At 41.5% G+C, this 14,569-nt stretch overlaps 1 pseudogene; it reads right to left on the minus strand.

The window, feature by feature from the left end:
- The window catches only part of LOC118687928 (cytosolic phospholipase A2 epsilon-like), a 31,881-nt pseudogene extending 24,071 nt beyond the window's left edge, over positions 1-7,810 (minus strand).
- Positions 7,811-14,569: the final 6,759 nt, after the last annotated feature.

Below are 14,569 nucleotides of genomic sequence, written 5' to 3' on the forward strand. Positions count from 1 at the left end.
TTGGTGTTTCCCAACTTGTGCTCATGTGTGTGTAACATGCAGTATGCATGCAGTATAGCACTCTGAGGTGCCAGTGCATGAGTAGGCTGTACAGTGCTAGTTTCTCTGAAGTCCCAGGGAAATGAAGTTTTACTGGGATTCTCCAAACAGCAGCTCCATCTAATGTAAACCAGACCTCATAGTCTCTTCTTCTGATTTTATAGCTCTTCCCATAAAGAAGAGCAACATGGTATGATACTTGGCACTAAGTTACTACATTGGTATAAGTCAGAGATTCCTCTGTCATGTGAATGATACCCACTTTCTCCCAGCTGAGGAGTAAGAATTTGAAAACAGAAATTTCTCTGTCATGAGCACTCTGGTGATGCAGGCTGTCTGCATTCCTGGAACATTTGTGCCTCTGCAGTCTCTTTAAAGTTATGCTTATATTCAGATGTAGGTATGTGTGGCATGCATCCATCTCAAGAAGCACTGCTGTAAATTACTCCACTAGTTTAGCTGTGTAACACATCCTGTCATAAGTGGCTGTGGAGCTCTAAAATGGCAGGAATCCTTAATGAGGCAAGAGTCCATGAGACCAGAGGGTGACTCTACTTCTTTACCTTTTTCTTTTTTTTTTTTTAACTTGCTTTTCTCTCAGTAGCTTTCTTTCTTCAGCCTTTCGGCTTCTTCATCTAACAGACTCTGCCAGCATGGACAGCTGCTAGCCACATCTTTCCAGCTTGTGATATCAATAGTATGAACATTTAGTCCTTCACTTACTGTATATTACCCCAGTCACACAATTCCACAACAGTACAGTCAAATGTGTGCTGGGTGAATGCTTTTAAGGTTTTTTTTAGTGTTGGGTGCTTGGTTTAGCATAGATGTTCCATTAGATAGCAGAATATTGTAGCTGCCTTCCCAAAACAGAGAACAGTCATCCAATAACACTGATCCAGAGAAGAGAACTTACTTTTGAATCTTCGTGAGCAGTCAACACATTCTCAGACTTGATTGTTCCTCTTTTGAGATTGGTATTTATTCCAAAGCAGTTATAAACTAACAGAAGAATAATGCAGAGAGCCTGAAATTTACATTCAGTTTGTGTGTTTGAAAACTGTATCCTCATCAATAAGCAGGTATCCTCCACCCAGATATTCAGCTGCTGATTTTCTACATGAAATGTGGAATGTGTTTCACCTGGTCTAATGAGTAGGTCATCTTTCTCATGCTAGGTGCAAAACTGTGACGAGGAAGCAAAGAAAACTATGTGCAACAGTGTGCTGGTACTATTACCTATTCCAATGCAACTGCACTACGTACTATTCCACAAACCATCCTGCAAAGATCAGACAAGATTTAAAGTACCTCTAGCACAATCAATTTACTTTTACAATAGCTGAAAAAGCCATTTCTACACACCAACCTGAAAAAATGTGTGTCATCTATGGAACCCATGAAAAAAAACTTCCTCTCTATCCACACATTTTTCCTGCAATCACCCAGTAATAATTCCTCTATGTGTTTCTATGTCATCTACTAGCTGAGCAGCCTTTCCTGGCAAAGATCAATACCTTGCCTTGTCTAAGGTATTCCTGCATTCCTGGCTCAGAGAAGCATTCTGCTGAGATGAAATCACTCCCAGGATGTTGCAGGGCACTCCTTTCTTCATCTCCAAGTGCTAATTTAACTAGATAGTAGCCAGAGACCAAATCATTCCTTGCTGATGGTGCATCTAGAGCTGGTGGTGTGTGAAAGTCTATCTTGAGCCGTCTGAAAGTCAGGTCTCCTTAAAGAGTGTGTGTGAGTTTTTTACAGTTGCAGTCAGGATGCTTCAGGCTGTGAACATCACTCACCAATCTCTGCCCCAGCTTGCTGCAGCCATGGGATGCTGTAGGGTGTGCCGGGATCCCCCGTGGCAGGCTGCCCAGACCTGCTGCTCTTGGCCACCTCTCTGAAGTTCTTCCTCATTCTTGACAAAATCAGGCTCCACGATGGAAAAGATGCTCTAATTGCTTTCTTCCTTCACCTCCTCCAGGCTGGGGAGGGCACCTCAGCTGAGAGCTATGTGGCTATGTGTGGGCATGCAGGTGATGCTGATGATCACTGCTGCCACAGCAGTGCTTTCCACCAGCTGTGTGTTTCGTGGGGTTTATTAGTAACATTTCTTCTTCTGATCAGACCACCTTTTCATCAGGAGTAGCAGAAGTCTTGGTTGGATACCAATGAATTTAAACTGCCAACACCCAGATGGAAAAGCCCCTTTCAGACATACAGCCACAGTACCTGGTTCCAGCAGGGAAAATTTTTCCACATCCACAGGAGTATGACAGGTATGTGCAAGGTCATAAGAATTGTATCCTTCAGATGATTGCTTCCTCATACATATATCCATCATTGTACTCAGAAAACTTTGGAGGAATGAGACTATGCACATTATACTGTGCTTGAAAGACATTTCCAAAACCAAAAGCTTCAAATACTGATCAACATAAGATGGATACTCACTGCACAGTGATCCCATAAATGCAGACATGTATAATTATATTTAATAAATAAAAGCATTATTTATTATTTATCTTCCTTATTATATAAATCTGCAGAGATGTTTTATTTGATTGATAACTCAGGCTAGTTGCATAGCCCTGTTAATATTACCTTCACCTTTTAGTGTTTGCACATGTTTAACAATCAGACAGACTCCTTCAGATTTTGAAAAATAGGTCTATTTGAAAACGTCAACTGTTCAACTGAATGTTCAAAATTATTTCCATATGTAAAACTGTATCCAGAGCAATAGGATAGTCCACTCATTAAAAAAAAACCCAGTGCCTTTTTATAGTGCTCTGCCCTCCCTAAGTAGAACAAATATGACAGAAAGAAACTAGGCTGAGCATGAACCATCTGAGGGTTGAGACTCTTTACACCTAATTCCAGAGAGCTGTAAAATTAGTGTTTATGTCTAACAGCTGTTTAACATTTCTGGATTCTCATCACATTACCACAGGACATGCATCACACTGAAAATCTCTCTTTCTGTCTACCAATTCTCAAGGGCATTTATAGGGCTATCTGAGGTACACATGTTTTGCACTTTTCCATACTGTCAAATATGGATTAGACAAGCCATATTTCAAAGTTTTGAGCTGATGGGAAGTGGCCCCATTTGATTCTGTGAGGTTCATTTTTTAAGTGGGAAGTGTGCTGGAACATGTAATTTCAGCAGTCTATATTTTAGGCAACCCCATATCAACACTTAGCGTGGCAGAGGAGGCACCTGGGCTCAGACCAGCTTCTGCAGCTGAGCAGAGCTGCTGCTGGAGCCATGCTGCTGCAAGCACTGTGGGCCTGGGGGTGGCTCAGGAGTAGACTCCGGCCTTTCCAGTGGATGCTGAGCCTGGGACTGGAGCTGCTCTTGACAGCAGGCTCTGGCCCCTGTGGGAGTCCAGTCCACGTCCATGCCAAGGAGGCTGGCCCCAGCCCTCCTGCCTGCCTCCGCTCCCGTTCACATTACCAAGCCCAACCTGCACCAGAAGCAGATGTCACATCTTGCTCTGCAGTGTGGCAGCTCCCCACCCTTCCCATGATCTCAAGAGCTGCTTCCAACTTCCAAAACCCAACAGGAACCAGAGCTCCTGTTTTGCACAAGGGTCAGAGATTAACCTGTCCCTCTTCTGTTTAAGGGCTGCAGCTGTCCCAGTGGCACAACCCTGAAAGAACAAGGAGCCCATGTCTGGCAGGGAAATGACGTATGACTTGACCTGAGATATGATGCATCTTAGCCTTATTAAAACATGGCTCATGGTGAATTTAGAACAATGCATCCAATTGTTCCCCTCCCCTTCCTTCACATGCATTATTATATGAAACCTGCTGCAATCTCAAATATTTTGGTACAAACACTAATGTCTGAAATACCAGAGCTGGCTCTGCCTGTTACTGTAGCATGGGCCTAAGTACCAGCCAAGGCCCAAATAATACAGATTTCTTAATGCAGATAAAAATCAGCACGTTGGTGTAAAGACACATGCAGTTGCTGGCAAATGCTGTCAGAGGTTTCTAACAGACAATCCCTCTGAGCAGGCAGAGACCCTCATGTTTAAGTCTTCTGGTAGTTTCAGTGATGAAAAATTAATATTTGAGAAAAAATTAGGAGGACAGAAAAATATATATGCATCCTTTACATAAATGAATGATTGTTGGTGTAGCCAAATAATGATCATACAAGTGCATAGGCTGAAGTGTGGAATTCTGAACACATTTGAAAAGAGTACCGCTGTAACCACATGCAAAAACAACTCAGTCCGTCACCAATGCATTGTCATGAATTTTGTAATTTTATAATGTAAAAAGTAATCCTTCAGTGTGAGACAGTGATCTAGTGGTCTAGAAAAAGGTTATGGATATATCAGATGATTCTTTTGGTCTGCTACTGTCACATCTGTCCCCTTAAATTTCACTACTCTGAAATGTCATTGATCTAAGTCTATATCCTGAGCACACAATGGAAAAACAAACACATCACTGTGTGGGATTAAGAAATGGAGACAAGGAGTTACTTGTCAAATGTGTAATTATCCTAAGTAATTATAACCCAGGAGTTCAAATCTTTTTTTTTTCTCTCATTGTGCTTTAAAGTTCCTGACCCCTTGTGAGGAACAGATATTATACCAAAAATTGATCAATAATTTTTTCCACCTGTTTTTACTATCTACAGAATTTTTCATCCCAGACATGGTCCAGAATATTAGTATCTTCCCTGGCTAGAGATACGAGACATTGTAACTTAAATATTTGCAAGATGAAATGCCACAAAGACCCTAGACTTATTATATAATACATTCTGTGAAAATACAGTATAATCTTTTAACACCACTATTTTTTTTTTTTTAGTAATAATCCTAATACTGGGAAAACACAATAGCTAAAATTTGAAGAGTGCATGTGAAAAAACAAAAAATTCAGTGAATAAGAATTTGTTTAAATTTGAGCATCCAAACTGCAGCAGAACTACGCAGCTTATCACAAGGCTCACCTGTCTGCCTGTTCACAGTATGATTTTAACTTTCAGACTTTTCAGTTTCATTTTGCCTCAGTAGAACTTGTCAGCATAGACTATACTGCAAATTTCCACAGAATTATCTGCCTCAGAAGCAAACACTTCATGGGACAAAATTGTTATATGAATCACTCGAACTTCTCCATTGACAGATAGGAAATAATGCCCAGACTCACCACACAATACCAGAATGAAAACTCCCATCAAAACCAGTAATTTCTAACAAAAAAAAAAAAAATCTTTGACTGGCACTGATGCCCCAGAAATAGCCCTAGCACATTCAAGCATCACTCCTTTTACAGAATCCCACTACAGTTTCTTTCCTGATGGAGCGCAGTAGTTGTGAAAGATCAGGGTTCAATAATCCAGGACTCCCTCCTAAATTGCAAGGATGGAGATCGTGCTACCAAATCCATTGCAGCAGAGCTGCAAGGTCTCACTGTTACTTTTGGCCCTTTCAGTTACAAAAAGTATTGTGGAACAGAAAGCTCACCAGTGGATTTCTTGTACAAGTAAGTGAGACATTAATATACTAAATATTCAGTCTGTTCCAAAGAAAATATAACAAGGAATTAAACAATTATGGAAACTGAGCCACCTGGTCCACTTGAAGGTGTCTCTGCTCATTGCAGAATTTGGAACAAGGTGACCTTTAAAGGTGCCTTCCAACCCAAACCATTCTATGTTCTATGAAAATTCTAAATGTAAGAGGAATAAAATGATTCAAGCAATAAATTTAGGGGCCTTTCCCTTGTAACACTCAAGCTGCTGCCATCATTCTCTATGCTGCTACCACCTGAGCCTTCTCCCCTTTTGAGAAAAACAAAACCCTTAGCAATCTTTGGTTCTAAATTATCTTGTTCTTAATACCTTGAAATCACCTTGGTCTGCCCCAGTACTGTCCTCTTTCCTTTTTTGCCATTCACCATCTCCCAAGGAATTGAGGCCTGAGTTTCCATCCTGAAGAAAGGAAGCAAGAAACAATAAATGATAATGTTAAAACAACAGCAGCAGCATTATCAGGATAGATAATTAATTTCTACTTGCAACAATTTATGATGAAACCTCGATTAGAAGGGCTGTTGGTTACACCCAGCTGTGTTACCACACTCGGATTAATGAACAAACCACCACATGTTTTGGTGCACACTGGCACAAAATCCATGTCAGGGGTACCCTTTCAAGAGAAAATGAAGGAAGACCATCACAGCTGTAAGGTACCTAGAAGGTGTCTCTATCCAGTAAAAAAGGTTTTGCTTTCTGTTTTGAATGTGATTTTTGGCAATCTGCTCTTACCGATATTAAACCTCAGTTTAAAATACTCCGGAACATCATCTGTGATTTTGAACATAGAATGTGATACACCGCAGTTGCAAAATTTTAAATCTAATGTTTCAATCTTTTTCAGGAAAGAGAAGTTCCAAAATACTTCTACAGTGTAGGGTAGAAGTTTTGAAGCACTTCATGGAGCACCATTAAAGGACAGTTTCTACAAAAAAAATGTTGAAAATGTTCTGCTTCTATGTCCAAAGCTTTTCCTGAAGTGATGTGCCTTCATCCAGACAGGGAGCACATAGAACAGTGCATAATTTACTGCATTTAAAACTAAATGCAGATCTTGAAACAATGCAGAGAATGCAAGAAAAATTTAAAAATTCAGAACCAAAAAGGGCATGTGTAAGTGAAATTCAATTCTCTTTTCCTGGTCACTATCCTGTCCTTATCTCATTTTCAACAATAAAAAAATGGGTTTGACACATTATTATACATGCCAAAATCTTGCTATTTATATAGAAATATGAATTTTTTAATAAAAGTAGCATTTAATTGCAGAAGAAAAAAAGCTGATAATTCAATCTCCTGAAGAAAGTTTCTCCCTCTGTTCATTTTTTCCCCTTCTTATCTTTTTCTGTCCCCTACTACTCTGACTTCTCTCATTTTGTCTATGAAGATAAGATCTTTGGCACCAGTGGCTTCAGAAGGAGTTTTTCCACTGACAGCCTTGAAGAGAAAATTTCACCTTAAACTCCTTCAGGCAGAGGAACTGCTGTATAGTCCCATCAGATAGCAAATTTGCACACTGGCTTGAATACAAACACACTCACAAAGCAGGACTTTGTTTTCTGTCAAATGCAGAGGACATTAAGTGAAACTTTAAAGCTGTTTTCTTACCTCTAGTGCATTTGATGGTATCATGGCATTCCCTTTCATGTAGAAGAGTTCTCCTGGCAACTCCATGGGCTGCAATTCTTGAGACATATTTGCAGAATATACTTCTGGCTCCTCCATGAGCAGGCATCCTTTAGACATGTTTTCAGGATATAGTCCTGGCTCCTCCAGGGGCTGGAAGCCTTTAGACATGTTGTCAGGATACAGTCCTGGCTCCTCCATGGGCAGGAATCCTTTAGACATGTTTTCAGGATATACTCCTGGCTCCTCCATGGTCAAGAATCCTTTAGACATGTTGTCAGGATATAGTCCTGGCTCCTCCCTGGGCAGGAACCCTTTAGACATGTTTTCAGGATATAGTCCTGGCTCCTCCATGGGCAGGAACCCTTTAGACATGTTTTCATGATCTACTCCTGGCACCTCCACAGGCAGCAATTCCAGAGATATATTTTCAGGCTCTACTCCTGGCACCTCTGTGGGCAGCGGCTCTAGAGATATATTTTCAGGATTTACTCCTGGCACCTCTGTGGGCAGTGGTTCTAGAGACATGTTTTCAGTATCTGCTTCTGGTACCTCCACTGGCAGCACTTCCCAAGACATGTTTGAAGGATGTACTCCTGTGGGAGTCAATGACTTGTTATTTTATAAAATTACCTGAGGCCCCACCCATCTCATCTAAGTAAAGGACTCCCCTCCCACTGTGAAGGCAGTGGAGCACCAAGGGTAGAGTACTCCAGGGAAGGACCTTGCAGCACAAGCACAAAAGGAATGTGGTACCTTCCTCTGGCTGGGAACCTCTCCCAGCCTGCACCTGCCCCATGGGTCCTGCCCTGCTGCCACCCTTCTCTGTGTGTGGAGGGTGCTGCCACCGAGGCCTGCTCCTTCAAACCCACTTCTTCCCTGCCCTGAGCAAGGACAGCTCCTGTGGGGGAACTGGACCCTGAAAAAGGCCTGTGCATCTAAATAACTGGCAGTGACTTCCCTGCATGCTGGCACAGTCCTGTGCACTTTGGTCAATGTCTCCCCACAGGCAGTGGGGGCCTGAGCCCAGTGCCTGCAGAGGGGCAGAGCCCTGGAGATGGCCATCCCCAGATCACTGCATGGGCATGCAGCTCCCAGCTCCTCCTGGGCTGCTCCTGTTCCCTCTTCCCAGGGGAGAGAGGCCATGGTGTGGGTGCAGGGCTGGGGCTTCATTTTCCAGAGATGAGCTGTAAGTGGAGGAGGTGACTGACAGGCTGGGAGCAGCAGCACCAGGGTGTGACAGGACAGCAGGGGAGAAGGACACTTCCAGCAGAGGTCTTGAAGTCAGTGCCTATGGCTCCAGGCATGACCCAGGACCACTGCTGCACCCAGCACTTCCTCAAATATAGCAAAAAAGGCACAAAGAAATATCTAATAGCTGTGCAAAGCAGGTAAGAGTTATGCTTTTATACATTTTCCAGAGAAAGGCAGTTGAACTTTAAATGTCAACTGTGGGAAACTCATCCCAAGATGAATGCAATATAGGATCCAGTGGTTAAGTTTTATCACTTTTATTTTACAGAGATTTGTTCAACCAAAGAACATGAACAAAAGAGCAGCTGAACATCTCCAGGCTTACCCAATGGAAATTACCATCTTCAACACAGAAAAACAAATGAATAACAAACTAGAAGCTCCAGTAACAGTAGGCTTTGTCATAGCATCTGCATTCCCAGCATGAAAAGTAGCTCTGGCCACACTGGAAGTACAAGAGCATCTTTTGGCCTCAGGTCACAGACACTCGGAGCTACATCCTGGAGAACTCCTTTTGCAGCTTAATTTAGAGAACAACAGTCATTTGGGGATTTTTTTTTGGTGTTTGTTGTTTTTTGTTTGTTTGTTTGGGGTTTTTTTGTTGTTCTTGGTTTTTTGTTGTTGGGGGTTTTTTGTTTGTTTGGGGGTTTTTGTTTGTTTGTTTGTTTGTTTGTTGTTTTGGGTTTTTTTCCTTTAAATCTGGTCAGAAAATAAGACCTGGTTGACCTTGGAAAGCCTGCTATGGGATACTAAAAATACCAGGATACTTCTCATTAGAGCACAACAACTTTCCCAAGGCTGGTTAGTTCAGAGAACCATTAGCGTAAGTGAGGATAAGTGATGGAAATCCCTCTAAAGTTGGTGAATCTTAAGAAAGCTGAGATTCTCTGTCCTCAAGAAAGCCTGTGGACAAGAAGGATGGATCCTATATACAGACTTCCATGTCTGCAGAGTGAATTCCCCATTACAGGCACACTTGGCTATCTATAATAATCTGGACAGCCTTCAGCTAAACCAAGGTACTCTGCTCCCATCTGAGTCACTCCACAGGAGCAACATAAAGAAAGAAAACTGCAAGGTTCTCATTAACAACTGAACTAGTGCCATCTCATTTAAAATCTGAACGTTCAAAGCTGGATGGTTTTCAACTTGGAGAATGAAAAGCAGATGCTTCAAGTGGAAATATTTTATGTCTTTACATTGCATATTTCAGTAATTTAAGGATAGATGAAGGAAAATAACCCACCTGTTTCAAAGATCTAAATGTACTTGCTCTGGCAGCAAATTGCACACTACTCCTTTAGCGTAGTGATATCAGAGTCTTATCTGTTTATCACACAATGTGCCAAAACCAACACAACCCTTGTACTTCCTCCACTGCTTAGGTTTCTTACTCACCCTGCAACGCAGTTTGCAGAAGCATCACTCACCTGGCAAAGGAACCTGTATTACATCTGACTGCAGAGACAAGCTGTGGAGAAATGGATCTACATGATAAAATTTTCAACAAGTTCAAATGTAGCTTTGCAATTCCTTTTAATCACTGTCTTGGACTGGACCAAAACCACAGACAGCCAGTGCCCTCCTAAATGCCTTGCAACAATATATGCTTGCCTAGCCTCGAACAGGCCAGGCAAAATGAGCCTGAGATTATTCTAACAAGGCAGAAGCACTACCAGGACTGGCTGTGACCACCTCACCACTCTCAGACATAAAAATACTTCTATGCAAAAAAACAGCACTGGAGAGCAGAGTTAGATGGGAGTTCTGGCTCACCTGCATGCTCTTCCTGCAGGAGAGGAGTGATGTCTTAGGCCATCACTTGTGCAGTTAGTGAAGGAAGGAGATTTGGAGCAGAAGAGAAAACTCATGAGAGACAGGGGCATTACTGCTGTTTGTTATCTTACCCCTGCAACAGGTAAAAATGAATCTTCTGGGAAATAAATTTTAAACTAAAAAGTTTAAAAGTACTAGAATGTATTCTTGTTAAGCTCATAACAGAAAAGTATGGCACCTTGTATCCATTGCATAGATGCATCAGCATTTGTATGCATCTAGCATATATAACTAGAGCAAACCACTGACACTGAGAGGTATTCCTTTCCCAGTAGGGAGGTTACTATCATTAGTGATTTTGTACATCTCTGCACTCACAGTTAAACATCTGTGTACTTTTCTTTCGTATTACAGTTACTGATGCATTGGATAAAGCCCAAAACCTACCATACCAGTTTTTGAGCTGCCTAATTGAAGTGTAAATTTATACTCTGTTTTATCTCTCTCAGATTTTATGCATGTTACAAATGCACAGTCCTCAGTGGTTACCTGTAAAGTGAGAAAGTCCTCTGTGCCTGGAGTTCTCTCACTTTAGGATGTTTTTCCGTACTTAGAGAAAGTTTCCCAGGACTTCAACTCTATGAGAGCAGTTCCCAAAGGTTTTGAATCACTCCTCATTCTCCACATTTCTGCAGACTACATGCAAGTTTATCATATCCCCATGAGCTGAAAACCAGCACAAGTGCAGTATGATGAGCACAGTCTTCCTACCTGTGCCCAAACCCAGCAGTGGGTTACAGGCCATCAACTCCTGCACCAGCAGAGATCATGGACTAGAGATTGAGTGATTAGAAAAGGTGTTTGTTAAACATCTGTGAAGGATTTTCTGAATTATTTTCTGTAAGTGGGACCAAAGCATTTAATCTTCAACAAATCCTAGGCTATCATTTAATCTGTTAAATGTCAAAATGAATTTATAGTTTGTATTAACAAAGTAGATATTAAGAGAAATGCAGCTCAAGGAGGAATTTGGAGCATGAGTTGCTTTTAAGACTAGCTGTCATCCAGCTGAATAGCAGAAATTGCAAAACTGAAGAAAAAACTTGCTCAAGATTTAAAAGTACATAATAATGTATGTAGAAACTTGCAACTCCTTATCTAATAGTCACAAAGGATGCTCCATTTCCTCAGCAGAAGAAAAGAAATAGGAAGGGAGCAAACTAATAAACAGATTATTAGCTGGAAGAGAGAAGGCTGCAATAAGCAGTAGTTGGCAGGAAAAGGTAGACTGCTAGGGGCCAAGGAACCATCTTTTCCCAGTGTTTAAGGGCAGAAAAAAAGAAGAGAGAGGTGGGAGCTAGGAAGTACTCATAGTGTGCATATCAAGTAAGCCCAGATGGTCAGAACCATGGTCAGAACCTTAGCAGTAAGATTTAGTGCCATGAAATTTTCGAGATTAGAGATTTTTAGTTGCTCTTTTTTTAAAGGACCAGCTTTGAAAAAAAAATAGATGAGTGATATACCTTTATCTCTGTTTGTGTCTACCACCTTCTAGTTCCTGATTTCCTCTTTATTTTCCTCTATTTCCTGCCATATTTTCTTTGTGATTGACTTTTTGGATTGCAAAGTATGTTTTCTTTCTTTTTCCATCTCAATATCTCATAGCTAAAATGTAATTTTTCACTTTTTCTCAGTTATTATAATTTGTTTTTCTTCTATCCTTTCTCCCTCTTACCATCTTAATCGTACTTAATCATTCTTAATCTTTCCCTTTCGTCTCATATCTCCTCTGTACTGTAATTGTTTCTTCAGAAGCTTCAGATTTGAATGATGGAGGTTTGGTCATATTTGGAACAAGCATGAATACTACAAGAATTAGGGTAGCTGATATCAGGCTGTGACATCTGGATGAGATGTCCAGCTGCATGGAGAAAAGGAGATAAATGATAGTCGGTTGGAGGGAGTGCAAAGACCTCAGGACCCAAGGAGGAAAAAAATGAGACATGACAAGATGTCACATCACAGAGTTTTGATATCATGAACTGGAGGTGTGGGAGAAGCACTGGAGAAGTACTTTATAAGACTTTAGGAGTGCTGGGCTCCAGTGGGAACCCTACAAGGGAGAGATTTTCTGGAGGAATTCAAAGGTACAAAGCTTCAGTGGCATGGATAGCACAGAACTCTCAGCCATTTTAACTGTTGACCAGTATACCATGACCAGGACATGAGGAAATAAGGCCCTTATGGCCTCCTCTGCAGTATTATCACTCTAGTAAGACAGTGGGATATTGCACATGGACAGCAGAGCTGTACATGTGAGCAGGTTTTAGCACAGGGTTTCTAAGACAGGAGTCCTGTTCTACCACCCACATTCTCCTATATCTGCTTTGGCAAACACATTTCCCATCACTCATGCGGTGCAACCTGTAGTCTCACGAATGACTAGTTCATTTCACTCAGAATGTTTGCAATAACCTCTTGTTTGATCACTCCTTGCACTATAGAACAGCACAAAATGCTGCTGCCAACCATCCCATTAGCTCCTATTTCTCCAGTGGCACTCACCCAGTAGGACTGCCCAAGTTCTCACCTGCCTCCTGAGGAGTTAAAGAATCCCACTGCTGCTTTCCTTAGGTTCCTGTGGTCTGAGTCACCTCATTGAGCTGCCCAGTTCTTCATGCACCTTTGTGATAATCAGAAGGGCTGGGGCACAGCTGCAATTGCATGCTAATCCCTTCACTGACTATAGATAATGAATAGGTAAGAATGAAAAGACAGACACAGAAAAGATTCAAAACATATTAATTACAACTAAGGAGGTCATCATGTTAGTGTTTGTAGCTCCTATTACCACATGAACCAAGAGCTCTATCTATTAAAACATTTAGGAAAAATCAAGTGAACTGCTTGCTGGTATTAACACCATGATACAGCATGGGCCTAGATTTTTGCACTGCTTCTCTCCCCTCTAGTTAAGTTTTCTTCCTCAAAGGGATAATTCCATGAAGTCACTCCTCTTTCCTGTAAAAAGGGACACTCCCAACCTGTAAAACCAAAAAGCGTTTTTAAATGCCCACATCTGCAGCTGTTACCTACATTCCTGTAATGCTTCAGTACAGCTCAGAGTCAGAGCATAGGAAACATATCCCATTAAATGCTGAACCACAACAAAACAATGCCAGCACACAAAGCCACACAAAACTTCCCTGCTGGCCTGCAAGGACAAATGAGAAGGATCTTCTGCAGGTGTTCTCCTGGAAGGTGGAACAAACACCCTGGCAAGTGCAGCAGAGAACACCTCAGTGGCACAATGAGAGTAAATGGGGTTTATTCTCAGTAAACACTGTTAAACCAGCAAACAAGAGAACATCAAGGGAAGCAAAGGGGTATAGTTAAAGGCAGGAATAGGAAGAGAGAAGCAGGCTTCTTGAAATTTGGTGTCATCAAAGACTTGGATGGCAGGGGTAGGAACTCCATTTGCCGCTCTTGAAGGTTCCTGAAACCTCAGCTGTAAGATGAGCAGGTGGGAGAAGTAGCAAACACATGTGTCACTCCAAATGGGGTTGTCATAATGATAACCAGGGAAGCCTGGGAGGGAAGTAGAGCTGGGACAGAGGAAAGGCAATGCCGAGAGGGACGGGGTGACTCAGCAAGAGAGATCACAAAGAGGGGAGACCTTGATGAGCACCAACAAGTAAACAGCCATTTCAGCACACCAGAGGTTTGAACCCAGGCTGCAAATTGGATGAAGGTGTGAGGGCCTGGGAAAGCAGCTGGGTAAGGACACAGCACCCCTAAGGGGGCTGAGGTCATCAGAGGTGAGCATGGGAGACCAAGGACAGCAAAAGATAAGAGGAAGACAAGGCATAAAGGAATGATTGAAGGAAGAGAGACAGATCGTGATAGCAAGAAGGAAGAGAATTTTTCAGCCTTTTAGAAGTTCATATTTCATTTTGAATTAAAAATTATTTTCTATTTTTCCTATGATACATTATTCATAGCTCTGTGTTTGTTTGCCAATACATGTTACTTCAGCACAGACAAGCTGCTGTATTTTATTTAAATTTTAAGTAATTGAGGGCAACCGATACTGACTGAAGCATTATATCTTTTTATTTTAGATTAGTATCTTTGTTTCAATGAAACAGGTTTACATTGTACTTGTCTTATTAAAATTCTTCCCGACGCAATTACTTTGGTCTTCATCTGAAAAATAAGCAGTTTCAACAAATTACCTTGTGCAATTTATAGTAGTTACATATATCCTGACTTGCCTTTAGACAAGTGGGGACTGACAAAGTAATGTGA

The sequence above is a fragment of the Molothrus ater genome, chromosome 6 (genome assembly GCF_012460135.2).
Source record: "Molothrus ater isolate BHLD 08-10-18 breed brown headed cowbird chromosome 6, BPBGC_Mater_1.1, whole genome shotgun sequence".
NCBI classification, from domain to species: domain Eukaryota; kingdom Metazoa; phylum Chordata; class Aves; order Passeriformes; family Icteridae; genus Molothrus; species Molothrus ater.